Source organism: Oncorhynchus kisutch, unplaced genomic scaffold, assembly GCF_002021735.2.
Source record: "Oncorhynchus kisutch isolate 150728-3 unplaced genomic scaffold, Okis_V2 scaffold1148, whole genome shotgun sequence".
Taxonomy (NCBI): domain Eukaryota; kingdom Metazoa; phylum Chordata; class Actinopteri; order Salmoniformes; family Salmonidae; genus Oncorhynchus; species Oncorhynchus kisutch.
In genome coordinates, this window is record NW_022263093.1 from 67316 (window position 1) to 83590 (window position 16275).

At 44.0% G+C, this 16275-nt stretch overlaps 1 long non-coding RNA gene across 1 annotated transcript; it reads left to right on the top strand.

Moving 5' to 3' along the window:
• Nucleotides 1-8880: 8880 nt before the first annotated feature.
• On the top strand, nucleotides 8881-11370 carry LOC116364999 (uncharacterized). The gene is made up of 3 exons (XR_004208057.1): nucleotides 8881-8979; nucleotides 10467-10584; nucleotides 10734-11370. It is a non-coding gene; the product is annotated as an uncharacterized LOC116364999 (long non-coding RNA).
• The last annotated feature ends 4905 nt before the right edge of the window (nucleotides 11371-16275 follow it).

The following is a 16275-nucleotide window of genomic DNA, read 5'->3' on the forward strand; positions in this document are numbered from 1 at the left end:
TTATTAATAAATAGACATGAAAATAGAGACGAACAGAGTCTGGACAAGAGAAACAAAACAACATCAATGCAGACATGGGAATGAAACTGGGGAAGTGACAGATATAGGGGACGTAATCAATGACGTGATGGAGTCCAGGTGAGTCCGATGAAGCGCGGGTGCGTGTAAAAATGGTGACAGGTGTGCGTAATGATGAGCAGCCTGGCGACCTCGAGCGCCAGAGAGAGGGAGCTGGAGCAGACGTGACAATTTCATTATTCAAAACAAAGCATTTACCTATTTTCTGTCCAAAAGAAACGTTAGTGTTTTAAAGCTGTTTTTGATGTACTCACTACAGCATTCCCAGAGTATGGTGACGCAGGACAAGTCCAATCCTACCTTACTGGCACATAGGATGGCCAATGTCAGACACAGACGACAGGACAGACGCCCAGTGTAGGTCCCTGTTACTCACAGGGAATTATTATTAAAGTGAATGTAATTGAAGCAGCATTGATGCGTCGTGCTGCTTTGAAGACAAACAGTGTACCGGTATGTTCACATTACACCATACCCTTGTATGCAAAATGTGTTTATGGTATTCTGTTGGTCTGCAGTGACAGCACCATCCCCAAGTCCAGGCTGATTTCCTGGGACCCCTCGGAGGACTTTGTGAAGACCAGCCACATGGTCAACACACCTGTACAGACCATGCACATCATGGGGAACCTGGGACCAGCGGGCAAGTGAGTAGCACAAGGGGAAAAACCACTATGTAGCCAATACACGTATTACACTGCTTTGTATGTAATAACTTTGAAGTAGATTCCAATTCAGGCATTGAAAAGTGGCATTTTATTATTGTATTTCTCAGACTTGGCCAAATGGAGAAGGAATGCTTGTTGTGCATGATAAGAGCAGATGGAAATGGAGTGGTTACCATCAAACCAGACTTCAACAAAGGCAAGGAGCCCTACAGGCCAGTGACCCGCACCTGCTGAAGTCATAATGGTTTACCCCTACCTCAAGTAAGGGTCACTTACTTGGTAGCAGAATTCATACATTCCCAGCCATTTACTGTGTTTTGTGTGTTTGCACCCAAGGTTGAGACCGAGGGGGAGAAGAGGGAGGTGTGGCGTCAGACCAGAGGAGACGGAACAGCAACAGTGCATATATAGACGTGAGTGACTGAGTGTGTAGTGTTATTCACTGTTGGTGTACTGTAATAATACTTGTATTATAGTTCATCCCAAAATCAAAACTTGGAAGATGTTTTTGTATCCCAAAGTGGCCTCATGTCAGATTTGTCCTTATGTAAATATTATTATAGCCTTTCAGGCAGGTTAGAGTATTTCCTATGACGATGACCTCTCCTCTCTTTTCCTCCTTTCAGCATTATGTACGTCATAAAGACTACCTCAACAGCTTGGTTGGCCAGGACTGAAATGGTATGCATGTAGTTTGTGACAGATCTTTAACACAAGTTGTTTCGTCAGCAAAGGTAATCTCAAATCCAATTTTATTTGTTACATGCGCTGAATACAACCTTACAGTGAAATGCTTATTTATACAAGCCCTTAACCAACAATGCAGTTTAAGAAAAATAAGTGTTAAGTAAAAAATAGATAATTTAAATAAAAGTAACAAATAATTAGAGAGCAGCAGTAAAATAACAATTGCGAGGCTATATACAGGGTGTACCGGTACAGAGTCAATGTGCGGGGGCACCAGTTAGTCGAGGTAATAGAGGTAAAGTGACTATGCAGAGAGTAGCAGCAGCTTAAAACAGTGGGGGGGGGTGCAAAAAGTCTGGGTAGCCATTTGATTAGCTGTTCAGGAGTCTTATGGCTTGGGGGTAGAAGCTGTTAAGAAGTCTTTTGGACCTAGACTTGGCGTTCCGGTACCGCTTGCCATGTGGTAGCAGAGAGAACATTTTATGACTAGGGTGGCTGGAGTCTTTGATAGTTTTTAGGGCCTTCTTCTGACACCGCCTGGTATAGAGGTCCTGGATGGCAGGAAGCTTGGCTCCAGTGATGTACTGGGCCGTACGCACTACCCTCTGTAGTGCCTTGCGGTCAAAGTCCAACCAGTTGCCATACCAGGCAGTGATTCAACCAGTCAGGATGCTCTCGATGGTGCAGCTGTAGAATTTTTTGAGGATCTGAGGACCCGTGACAAATCTTTTCAGTCTCTTGTGGGGGAATAGGCTTTGTTGTGCCCTCTTCACGACTCTTGGTGTGTTTGGACCAAGATAGTTTGGTGATGTGGACACCAAGGAATTTGAAGCTCTCAACCTGCTCCACTACAGCCCCGTCGATGAGAATAGGGGCGTGGTTAGTCCTCCTTTTCCTGTAGTCCACAATCATCTCCTTTGTCTTGATCACATTGAGGAAGAGGTTGTTGTCCTTGCACCACATTGTCATGTCTCTGACCTCCTTATGGTCTTTCTCGTCGTTGTCGGTGATCAGGCCTACCACTGTTGTCACCGGCAAACTTAATGATGGTGTTGGAGTCGTGCCTGGCCGTGCAGTCATGACTGAACAGGGAGTACAGGACGGGACTGAGCATGCACCCTAGAGGTGCCCCCGTGTTGAGGATCAGCGTGGCGGATGTGTTGTTACCTACCTTACCACCTGGAGGCGGCCCGTCAGGAAGTCCAGGATCCAGTTGTAGAGGGAGGGGTTTAGTCCCAGGGTCCTTAGCTTAGTGATGAGCTTTGAGGGCACTATGGTGTTAAACGCTGAGATGTAGTCAATGAATAGCATTCTCACATAGGTGCTCCTTTTGTCCATGTGTGAATGGCAGTGTGGAGTGCAATGGAGATTGCATCATCTGTGGATCTGTTGGGCCGGTATGCTAATTGGATTGGATCTAGGGTTTCTGGGATAATAGTGTTGATGTGAGCCATGACCAGCCTTTCAAAGCACTTCATGGCTACAGATGTGAGTGCTACGGGTTGGTAGTCATTTAGGCAGGTTACCTTAGTGTTCTTGGGCACAGGGACTATGGTGGTCTGCTTGAAACATGTTGGTAGTACAGACTCAGACAGGGAGAGGTTGAAAATGTCAGTGAAGACACTTGCCAGTTGGTCAGCACATGCTCGGAGTATACGGCCTGGTAATCCTTCTGGCCCTGCGGCCTTGTGAATGTTGTCCTGTTTAAAGGTCTTACATCGGCTACGGAAAGCGTGATCACACAGTCGTCCGGAACAGCTGATGCGCTCATGCATATTTCATTGTTACTTGCCTCGAAGCGAGCATATTAGTTATTTAGCTCATCTGGTAGGCTCGTGTCACTGGGCAGCTCTCGGCTGTGCTTCCCTTTGTAGTCTGTAATAGTTTGCAAGCCCTGCCACATCTGACGAGCGTCAGAGCCGGTGTAGTACGATTCGATCTTAGTCCTGTATTGACATTTTGCCTGTTTGATGGTTCGTTGGAGGGCATAGTGGGATTTCTTATAAGCTTCCTGTTGTATAGCACACTGTATTACTTATACAACTAATATAAGGACATGACATGAGACGGGAGTAGAAATTAACGTGGGCATTGTTTAATGCATTTCACAGGGAGAACATTCCAAGCATTTCAACGTAGGTAAGCAAGGGGGGTTTACAGGTGCCCTAATGGGACAACACTAGAATATCAATACACAACACTTCCGGGTTAGAGTCCCGCTCCTTGAAAGAGGCAGCTCTACCCTTTAGCTCAGTACAGATGTTGCCTGTAATTCATGGCTTCTGGTTGGGGTATGTACGTACAGTCATTGTGGGGACGACGTCATCGATGCACTTATTGATGAGGCCGGTGACTAATGTGGTGCCATCGGAAGAATCCCAGGAACATATTCCAGTCTGTGCAAGCAAAACAGTCCTGTAGTTTAGCATCTGCTTCATCTGAGCACTTTTTTATTGACCGAGTCACCAATGCTTCCTGCTTTATTTTTTGCTTGTAAGCAGGAATCAGGAGGTTAAAATTATGATCAGATTTGCCAAATGGAGGGCGAGGGAGAGCTTTGTACGCATCTCTGTGTGTGGAGTAAAGTTGTTCTAAAGTTTTTCCCCCTCTGGATGGACATTTAACATGCTGGTAGAAATGAGGTCAAACTGATTTAAGTTTCCCTCCATTAATGTCCCCGGCCACTAGGAGTGCCGCCTCTGGATGAGCGTTTTCCTGTTTGCTTATGGCGGTATACAGCTCATTGAGTGCGATCTTAGTGCCAGCATCGTTCTGTGGTGATGTGTAGACAGCTACCTAAAATACAGATGAAAACTCTCTAGGTAGATAGTGTGGTCTGCAGCTTATCATGAGATACTCTAGCTCAGGCGAGCAAAACCTTGAGACTTCCTTAGATATCGGGCACCAGCTGTTGTTTACAAATATACATAGACCGCCACCCCTTGTCTTACCAGAGGATGCTTTTCTACCCTGCCGATAGTGTAAAACCCGCCAGCTGTATGTTATGATGTCGTTCAGCCACGACTCTGTGAAACATAAGATATTACAGTTCTTAATGTCCCGTTGGTAGGATATACGTGCTTTTAGTTTGTCCCATTTATTTTCCAGCTATTGTACGTTGGCCAACGGTACGGATGGCAAGGCAGATTAGCCACTTGTCGATAAATCCTCACATGCCACCCCGATCTCCTTCTGCGAAATCTACATATTATTTTCCTACAAATGACGGGGATGAGGGCCTGTTCAGGTGTCTGGAGTAAATCCCTCTCGTCTGACTCATTAAACAACAATTCTTTGTCCAATTCAAGGTGGGTAATCGCTGTTCTGATGTCCAGAAGCTCTTTTCGGTCATATGAGACGGTAGCAGCAACATTATGTACAAAATAAGTTTCAATCAAAGCGAAAAATCAGACAAAATAGCATGGTTGGTTAAGAGCCAATAAAACGGCAGCCATCCTCTCTGGCGCCAGTTCAATTTATTAGTCCATGTTACGGGGAACAAAGGGAATTTGTTTTTCTGAAGGGGTTGGTCACAGATCTGCCAGTTCACATCAAATCACACGTTTTGTTGCCTGACTCAGGACTCAAAACAGTGACCTTTCAGTTACTGGACTAATTCTCTATCTTCCACCTTCTAACACTTCTAGCATGGGCTTCCTAGGCAAAGTTCCCTTTACACTATCCCATGTGCGTAGCAAACACGAGTCTCTCTCATGATCTGGTAATGAGGTAGTCCTGCGTGCAACTTTAAAATCAGTGTCACCCTCAGCTCAAGACACTGACCTCTTGGTCTAATGGTCAAGACACTGGTTTTTCCCATAGGAGGCTCAGGTACAGATCCTGCCCATGAAATGTGCACACCTCTCCCAAAGCACAATTCCACTGCTTCCACCAATGTAGTGTTTTTTTGCAAACAGCAATGGTGTAATGCCCCTTTTTGTCTCAAACCCGGGTCTCCCTGCCCGTAGGCCAGTGCTTCTCAATTATTTTCTGTTATGCCCCCCCTAGGAAGAAGTAAACATTTCGCGCCCCCCAACTCTCCGCCGCGACTGTAAATAGCATCATTTGTCTATAAAATTGTTATAAGTACACCTCTACATAACATTGTATCCTTATTAACATTAAAGAAAACAAAAAAAGAAAAAGAAAGAAATATAGATCAACTTACAACAAATAATAATTTTATTAACATAGTTTTTTAGTCTGTAACAGAAAAGACTTAAAGTGTATCAATTTGCCTGGGGGGGGGGGGAAAGAAAAAGAAAAAAATCCTTATTTAAACTGTAAACATTTTTTGACCTTTTGATACTGAAAAATAAAATTAAATATAATCAATAAATAATAAAATTATTATTTATAAAAAATGTATCAGCAACATTAACTCAGGAGCACAATATATGAAACACTTTGGCCTATAAAACAAAAATGAATAAAACAATTTGCGCAGATTTTTTAAAATCAAAATGAGGAAGTCAGGATTAATGGCTACAAAGAGCACGTTTTGCAGAGCACAGCTTTTCGAAGCGGGGTTTGAAGCATGATACTAGAACTCTCAGCTCCTGCTCAATGTTTAGCTGGGACCTTTACTTGGTCTTCAGTGCAGCAACAGCAGAGAAGCCAGTCTCACAAAGATAAGATGTTGCAAAAGGAAGAAGAATGCCCATTGCCCTCTGCCCTAAGAGTGGATACTGCCTCTCTACACTCAGCCAGAATTCACTCAGTGTCTGTGATGTGAACCTCAGTCTCAATGTGGAGTCAGACGTCATATCAATGAACTGGTCCTCCTCTGCAGAGCTGAAAGCAGTTGGAGCTGGTGCATTGAAAGGATCTCTCACCAAGTCATATTGGGAACTATTTTCAGGGAAGTACTTTTTAAAGAATCCCATCAGTGATGAAATATGCTCCTTAATATATGGAATCACTGAGGTGGCATCATAGTCAGTAGTGTCAACAAATTCATGCAGGTTCTCGAATGAATCAGTATTTCCTTCATCAAGTTGCCTGCCCCACATTGCAAGCTTTCGAGTGAAAGAACTGATCTTGTCTGTGACCTGAGGGAGGTGTGTATCTTTCCCTTGAAGCTGTAGATTTAGTTCATTTAGTTTTCAAAATATGTCACTCAGGTAGGCCAGTTTTGCCAGGAAGTTCTCATCACTAAATTTTTCTGCGAGGTCATACTTGTGCTCCTGCTCCGAAAACATTCTTATCTGCTCTCTGAGCTCAAAAACTCTGGACAAGACTTTTCCTCGTGACAGCCACCTTGCTTCACTGTGAAACAGCACAGCTTGATGTTCAGCTCCCATCTCCTCACAGATAGCGGAGAAGACTCTTGTTTTTAGTGGTCTGGTCTTTATAAAATTGACTACACATACAATGTCAGTCATAACCTCACTTAATTCAGAGGAAAGGTGCCTTGATGCCAGTGCTTCTCTGTGTATAACACAGTGTGTCCACTCAGCATTAGGTGAGGCCTTCTTGATGAGTGCCCGAAGTCCTTTTCTCATCCCTGCCATGGTCTGTGCACCATCACTGCAAACACCAATGCAGTTCTCCCACTTTAGCCCATTCTCAGTCAGGAAGCAGTCCAGCATTTTGAATAGCTCTTCAGCTGTGGCTCTGTCTCTGACATATTTACAAAAAAGTAGATCCTCTCACAGGGAGTTTGTCATGTCAAAACGTACATAAGCGATAAACATCCAGTCTTTGTTGCTGTCAGTTGCTTCATCGAACTGTAAGGCAAAACGTTTGTCTTTGAGTTTATCTACCAGCTGTTCTTTAAGATCGTTAGCAATGTCATTTATACGTCTGGCGACAGTGTCATTGGACAGAGGGATAGTTTTTATTTTTGCAGCACTTGCGTCATCCAGCATGACAGAGACCATGTCTAATGCTGCAGGCAGTATCAGCTCCTCTGCTATGGAGTGTTTTTTTTTGCACTGTGCAATTTGGTATGCCACCTTATATGATGCTAACAGTGCTCACTGGTTTACTGAAGTAGCATTCACAAAGCGGGACGATTGTTGGCAATATTCGGCACGTTTTCGCTGAAAAAACTCAAGCGGCTTGATTGGGGTGTAATGTCTTTAAGTGACGCCTTCATTTATTTGGCTTCATGCTGTCCGCTGCCAACATTTTTATACACAGTAAACATACCGGTCTTTCCTCGTCTCCCACTGTAGTCACAGTGAAGCCAAGCGCTACATACGCTTCGTCTTAGCTTTCGTGAGACTTACGTTTGTCTCATTATCTCCGTCTCTCTCCGCCTTTCTTTTCATCCCTGTTAAATATTTTTCCATGGTGTCTCTTAAGGGTTTGTTATCTGCACTTCATATCTCCTGCTCTGTACTGTGTGCTCTTGTTCGGTGCAAAAAAAACCTACTCCCTGCGGCAAAAAAAAGCATGTTCCCGGGATCACACGCGCCCCCCCCTGGCATTGCTCCGAGCCCCCCCAGGGGGGCGCGCCCCACTATTCGAGAAGGACTGCCGTAGGCAAACAAATATATTGTTGTAAATTCAGGCGGACGCCCCAAAACAGGTTTTGGACCTGGGTCCATCAACTGTCAAGCCAACACCTTAAGTGCTACTCCAATATGTCCAAACCTCTCGATGTGTTCACTCGGTGTTGGATTAAAGTTGCTCCAGAATGTGAGTCAGCTGAGATCTCCTTCCTTGGGGAGAGCATGCCGCCACACTTCTTTATAGCAAGTCTCTCACGTGTACACACATCTTTGATGGCTTCACAGGCACTATCCCACTTCTGATACCAGTGTAACAAACTTGGGGGTAGCTCCAACTGGGACTCGAACCCCAGTCCAGCGACTAGCAAGCCAACACCTTTATTCATTACACCAAGAGATCAGAAGGTGGTAAGTGTTGGGTTAAGCTTGCTACAATATATACGTATATAGGGTAATGTAGCATTGGGTGAGGCAGCATTGCCACTTAGTGCTCCCAACACAGCAAAACACAATCTTTACCTTCTTAACCTTAACTAACCTAAAGTCAAATACATTTAGACAAACCACCATGTGAGCAGCAAGTTTAGGGTTAATGGAGTGAAGTGGATAATGGGTAGGGCCACCAGTATGAACTATATGTCTATACATGGATGGATGCTCTTCATCAACACCATCTTTTCTGTGAAACTAGATATCAGCAATCAATCAACAAGACTAATGAAATGGGTCAAATGAAAACATTAGAACTGCTAAAGGTAATATATTATATTCTGAAACCAATTTCTTACTGGTATATTTTGAACATGATCTGTCAATCCTGAGAGCGACGCTCTCTCTCCTCCCCTTCTCCCCAACTCTCCCCGCTCTCTCTTTCTTTGCATGTGCTGCGGCGAAGTTTCCCCTAGATACAGATCTAGAATCAGCTTCCCCTCCCCAAACCTAACAAGGACCATTAGCAGGGGGAATTCAAACCTGATCTAAAGCCAGGGTCTATTTGGGGAACTTGTCCCCTCCCCCACAACACTACACGTGGATGCGGCTTCCTCAGTTCACCATGCTCATAAAGAAAACAGCAGTGTATTTTAGCTGTAAGTATTTTGCAGTTACTAGCGATATTATTTTAAATGAATTTACCTAGCTTCGTTATTATTCAACAATAACTCGGCCAATGTAGCTGTAGCGGGCTACATTTCGTCGATGCATGGAAAAGTATTAGCTCTGTTGTAGCATTTTGTTAGCTAGCGAGCCATTTTTCCTGGCTATACTGGTTAATTAGCCAGCTAGCTGCTAAAGGTTGCTGGAGTAGACATTAATACATTTCGGAATGGATTATTATTGCATTGCTTATCTTTGCTATGATGTCTTAGATGTTCTCATATGGAAGAATGTTGTGTTGTGCATAATGTTAAATAACTCCATAGGAGTAATGTTAAACTAGCTACTGGTAGCTACCTACATTGTAATACAAATGTTGTCCTAGCTCGGTTGCTTTCCTGTGACATGCTGAGTTATTTGCGCAAGTCACAATGTGAGACATTTTGTTTAGAGGTGGGTGATTGTATTTTGAAATGGCAGCTAGGGAAAGGCATTTGGAATATTTCACTATTCAAATATGGATATCCGGATGGTCCAATTACATTTCTTTTTTTGTGAAAACATGTTTTATTTGCTGCAGGACTGGCAGAGACAGTGCGGTGCTAGAAGGGAAGATTTGATTTGGAGAGACAGTTGTTGCTGTCATACTATACATTTATTAATGAATTATTTTAAAATTGTAATCTAAAAGCAGGAATCTCTCGTGCCAAGGTATGTAGCCAACCGTCAACCACCTCCTCATTTCCTGCATTTTAAAGTTGCAATCGGCAGTTGCAAAATCCATTTTTGAACCTGCAATTGAATGATATATACCCATTGATTCTTGAAGAATATAACTTATAAATGCCTCATGAGCTTAGTTCAACAGTTGTACCCCATCAGAACTCAGCATATAAGCTTGTTTTACTTCAATGTGGGTTAACAAAGTACATGTAAACAAACACTCTATAGCCTCAAAACATGGTTAAACATGGATCAATCCACTAATGGGAGGGAAATGTAGCCTCAAAATGAGCTGTTAATGGCAGAGAGATTTCAAACTCTTTGTAATTGGTCTATTAACTTAGACCACCTGGTGATGTCACCAAGCAAGCCAAAACTCCACCAATACAAAACCTGTGGATTTAGAATGTCTTATGTAGATTGTATTTTCAATCAGCAACTATCAGGAAGTTACACTGATAAAAAAAATTCATAGTTTCATCGGCTGTTGTACAAATATTATACAAAACACCAGCTGAGTGACACCGGCTGCATCAGTGAGTATGAACCTGACAGTGAAAGCTCGAGTGACAGGTGTTCAGAACTCACTCAGCCTGGTAATTCTGAGACGGTAGACACCGGCTGCTTTCGTAAGCAAGGGAACATCCGCAGTCTACCGTCAAACTTACCAGGCTTAGCAAAAATGTAATGTCATTGCTTGCTAATATGTGGATTTGTTGTTAATCTTATGTATGTTCCATCGTTTTGTGTTTTTCAGGCAAGCCTGGGAAAGAACTGAGAACTAAAGGGTCAAGACAGACACCAGAAAGAGGCCCAAGAAGACTTGGACGCAGGAACAGAGGACAGCGAGGGATGTACAGAACTCACTCAGTCCGGTAAGTTGGTGAGTGTACACTTCGAGACTGCTTACCTGACACGGAGGAAGTCTTTTCTTTTTATCTCCTCTCCCTTACCTTCCCTATGCCCCCCTCCCCTATTGTGTTGGACCGTCATGTGGTTTAATCTTTTCTTTGTTTGCGATTAGGTTTGGAGAATGACTTCTCAACCCAAGACTAAGAGCAGCTGTGAGAAAGCATCAGTTTGGAAGCATTTGGGAAAATGTAAAGTGCTAAAGAAGGTTCCCGGCAAAGAGGATTGACTGTTATGGGTCAGAGCCAGCTCTCACAAACAGAACATGGAAAGACATGAAAACCTGGTGCACAACAAAATGCAAACAGAAAAGGCTCTCCGCAGCCGGTAAAAGGCTAGCAGGCTATAGGTGAATGGGAGAGTTGTAAAAGACAAAAAGCTTTTTAGACATAGCTCCAAAATGCAGGTGCTCGTTGCGCTCGTGAGCTAGTTCTGTTTTGTGGTGGAAAACTTAGTGTGTCGAGCATAATACGTCAACCCTGTTACCAATAGATAAAGGGGCTAGACATTTTTTTGCAATTTCATTTTTTGTCTGAAACGTCCAATTCAAAGGCTTCCATTCCCCTTGTCACAAGGAATTTATGCATGATGTAATACGAAACCCTGCCTCCCGAGTGGCGCAGTGGTCTTAGGCACTGCATCGCAGTTGCTAGCTGTGCCGCTATAGATCCTGGTCCGAGTCCAGGCTCTGTCGCAGCCGGCTGCGACCCGGAGACCCATCGGTTGGCGCACAATTGTCCCAGCGTCGTCCTGGTTAGGGGAGGGTTTGTCTGGCAGGGATGTCCTTGTCCCATTGCGCTCTAGCAACTCCTGTTGCGGGCCGGGCGCATGCATGCTGACACGGTCGCCAGGTGTACGGTGTTTCCTCCAACACATTGGTGTGGCTGGCTTCCGGGTTAAGCGGGCATTGTGTCAGGAAGCAGTGCAGCTTGTCAGGGTTGTGTTTCGTGGAGAACGCATGGCGCTCTACCTTCGCCTCTCCCGAGTCCGTAGGGAGTTGCAGCAATGAGACAAGACTGTAACCATCAATTGGATACCACAAAAATTGGGGAGATAAAGGGGTTCAAAGAAAAATATTTATATATAAAAAAATATAACCCTGTTATGGTCAGCCTTTACTTAATAGGCACTTATTGTAGTCATTTTTTTATTTAATCTCTTGAGATGGGAAACCCGTTTTCTATTTTTGTTTTCATTTGAATATGGTCTTTATTTTATTTATTTATTTCACCTTTATTTAACCAGGTAGGCAAGTTGAGAACAAGTTCTCATTTACAATTGCGACCTGGCCAAGATAAAGCAAAGCAGTTCGACACATACAACGACAGAGTTACACTTGGAGTAAAACAAACATACAGTCAATAATACAGTATAAACAAGTCTATATACGATGTGAGCAAATGAGGTGAGATAAGGGAGGTAAAGGCAAAAAAGGCCATGGTGGCAAAGTAAATACAATATAGCAAGTAAAACACTGGAATGGTAGATTTGCAGTGGAAGAATGTGCAAAGTAGAAATAAAAAATAATGGGGTGCAAAGGAGCTAAATAAAATAAAAAATACAGTAGGGAAAGAGGTAGTTGTTTGGGCTAAATTATAGGTGGGCTATGTACAGGTGCAGTAATCTGTGAGCTGCTCTGACAGTTGTTGCTTAAAGCTAGTGAGGGAGATAAGTGTTTCCAGTTTCAGAGATTTTTGTAGTTCGTTCCAGTCATTGGCAGCAGAGAACTGGAAGGAGAGGCGGCCAAAGAAAGATTTGGTTTTGGGGGTGACCAGAGATTTTCCTGCTGGAGCGCGTGCTACAGGTGGGTGATGCTATGGTGACCATCGAGCTGAGATAAGGGGGGACTTTACCTAGCAGGGTCTTGTAGATGACATGGAGCCAGTGGGTTTGGCGACGAGTATGAAGCAAGGGCCAACCAACGAGAAGAGCATACAGGTCGCAATGGTGGGTAGTATATGGGGCTTTGGTGACAAAACGGATGGGACTGTGATAAGACTGCATCCAATTTGTTGAGTAGGGTATTGGAGGCTATTTTGTAAATGACATTGCCAAAGTCGAGGATTGGTAGGATGGTCAGTTTTACAAGGGTGTGTTTGGCAGCATGAGTGAAGGATGTTTACATTCTAACCAGACACCTAGGTATTTGTAGTTGTCCACGTATTCTAAGCCGGAGCCATCCAGAGTAGTGATGTTGGACAGGTGCAGGCAGCAATCGGTTGAAGAGCATGCATTTAGTTTTACTTCTATTTAAGAGCAATTGGAGGCCACAAAGGAAGAGTTGTATGGCATTGAAGCTTGCCTGGAGGGTTGTTAACACAGTTTCCAAAGAAGGTGCCAGAAATATACAGAATGGTGTCGTCTGCGTAGAGGTGGATCAGAGACTCACCAGCAGCGAGAGCGACATCATTGATGTATACAGAGAAGAGAGTCGGTCCAAGAATTGAACCCTGTGGCACCCCCATAGAGACTGCCAGAGGTCCGGACAGCAGACCCTCCGATTTGACACATTGAACTCTATCAGAGAAGTAGTTGGTGATCCAGGCGAGGCAATCATTTGAGAAACCAAGGCTGTCGAGTCTGCCGATGAAGATGTGGTGATTGACAGAGTCGAAAGACTTGGCCAGATCAATGAATATGGCTGCACAGTAATGTTTCTTATCAATGGCGGTTAAGATCGTTTAGGACCTTGACTACACTCAATAAGTAGGAGTAACTTACAAAAAGCTCTGGACATAGGTATTTTTTTATGACTTGAGGAGCCTGTTCTCGGCTATACTGGTCTGCATTTCTGCCATGCTGTCTATATTTTCGGCCATCTCTCCTGTGCATTTCTTGAATGCCACTTTCAACCTCAAAGTCATTCAGCCAACTGTCCAGGTCTACTGCCTTAGGATCACCATTACTGCAGTTTCTCTTCATCTCTTGGATCAGTGCCCTCACCTGCTCGCCCATCCTCTTGACCTCCCTAGCCACGTCTTCATCCCTCAGTCTCTCCTTCCTCCTCCCCATCCACTTTGCAATCCATCCTCTACAGCATCCCTCATTCTTCTTCTGCCTCTTGGTTGATGTCCTGACCATCATTGTGCGTCTTCAGACCTTCCTCCAGGTTGAGTTCTTTTGAGGTCAGGTTCTCTTTGATCCTCCTCAGACTCTCCTCGTTGGTGTTGGTCCACTGTGTCTTCTTGTCCAGCTGCTGCCTGCAGGGCCGGACAGTGGGGACCACCTCCATCTGGCGTGACACCTTCTTCAGGTCACTCAGAGGCAGAGAGGAGGATGTTGGGCGTGGCCACAATAATCTCAACAGATATAGGGTCAAAACACTGAGATGTGACACGCGCACACACACAAATTTAAGAGATGCCTACCAGTCGATGGTCCTTCAGTGGTCCTTGTGGTTCCTTTGGAGGCTCTGGACTGTCCTCAGTAAAGGCGTCATTGCCATCATCAAGCTGTGTGTCAAGAGAGCTAGCTGGTCATAGTCCATTCTCCACATTCAGTGAAAGAGTTACTCAAACATGTGCGTGTGTAAGTGGGGGGGAGGAGACAGACAGGTCATCATCCTCGTCCATTTCCCTCACTTCAAACTTTGTCACTTTTCCATCCTCAACTTTCATTGGTGGTGTCCTCTTTTCATGATCCTCATCATCACACTGTGTATCAGAGTCAACATGTCAGAGACCATCCTCCTCACAGTGATGTCACTCAACAGACATGTACAGTAGGGTACAACTCTTTTACCTCAGATTCACAGTCAGTGAAGGAGTAGATGGAAAAGTCATCAGAACTGGAGGATGAGATCACGTCATGATATTTTCTCTCTATCAGCCGATTCACCCTTCCAGACTGAGGAGACAGAGAAAGGCATGTATTTATGGCAGCCATAGAATACACTGGCATTGACCCTCAAGGACATGTAGAATATGTAGGCAATTCAACATGGTTGTACAAGTAGTAAGTAATACATGGGTAACTGAAAATGCAATAAATGCAACTCTCATAACATTAGGGGTGGGGCTAAAGACCTTCCATAGAATAAGATTCTTTAGCATCTCGAATGGATGATTGTCAATTCAACCAAGCCAACCAAAATGGCCATATGAATCAACAGATTGATCTAACTGTTGTGTCTAATGGAACAGCAGAGATGACCTGGCTAAGAGGCTCTGGATTGATGTTCCATCCGTCCCTAGATGTCTGGTCCTGCCCACAGCTCACAATGATTGGCTATAAACAGTAAGAATGAACTAAACACTGCTTTGCTCATTGCAGAATGTATAACTAATGTGCATATGTTACTGATTTCAGTTTGAAATGACTTACAGGTTTTGTTCTTCTGTACACCTTGTCGGTTGGCCACATCACAGAATCAGGGGTGTTTACCCTCATTGGATTCATCCGTCAACACATCACTCAATTTAAAAGGTGATAATATAACAAAAACAGGACAAAACAGACATGTATTGTATATTTACCACATAAGGGCTGCGTCTTAAAGCTCTTTTGATTCTCATTACGATCCATTGCTTTCTGGGGGAAACATTTCCATCAATATTGTATGTATATATAATATATGTGTGAGTGTGTATATACACAGATTTGGATAACATTAACTTAAGAGACCACTGCAAAATGATCCGTTTCTCTGGGTTTACTATTTATAGGTATGCGTTTGGGTAAAATGAACATTTTTGTTTTATTCTATAAACTGACATTTCTCCCAAATTCCAAATAAAAAATTTGTCATTTAGAGCATTTATTTGCAGAAAATTACAACTGATCAAAATAACAAAAACAGATGCGGTGTTGTCAGACCTCGAATAATACTAATATCTATATTATTATTTTTGGTTAAAAAAAAATGTGAATTTTACCCCTTTTTCTCCCCAATTTTGTGGTATCCAATTGTTGTAGTAGCTACTATCTTGTCTCATCTCTACAACTCCCGTACGTGCTCGGGAGAGACGAAGGTTGAAAGTCATGTGTCCTCCGATACACAACCCAACCAAGCCGCACTGCTTCTTTAACACAGCGCGCATCCAACCCGGAAGCCAGCCGCACCAGTGCGCTGGAGGAAACACTGTGCACCTGGCCACCTTGGTTAGCGCACACTGCGCCCAGCCCGCCACAGGAGTCGCTGGTGCGCGATGAGACAAGGACACCCCTACCAACCAAGCCCTCCCTAACCCGGGCGACGCTAGGCCAATTGTGCATCGCCCCACGGACCTCCCGGTCGCGGCCGTTACGACAGAGCCTGGGCCCTTAACCACTGCGCCACCCGGGAGGCCCTTAATACTAATATTTTAAACTTAGGAAGAGTTCTTAAATCATTATTTGGAGGAATAACCCTGATTTTCAATCACAGCTTTCATGCGTCTTGGTCACCAGTCTTTTACGTTGGTGTTGGGTGACTTTATGCCATCCTGGCTCAAAAATCCAAAAATCCAAGCAGCTTGGCTTTGTTTGATGGCTTGTGACCATCCATCTTCCTCTTGATCACATTCCAGACGTTTTCAATGGGGTTCAGGTCTGGAGACTGGGCTGGCCGTGACAGGTCTTGATCTGGTGGTTTCTCCTCCACACCTTGATTGACTTGACTGTGTGGCATGATCATTGTCCTACTGGAAAAACCAATCCTCAGAGTTGGAACATTGTCA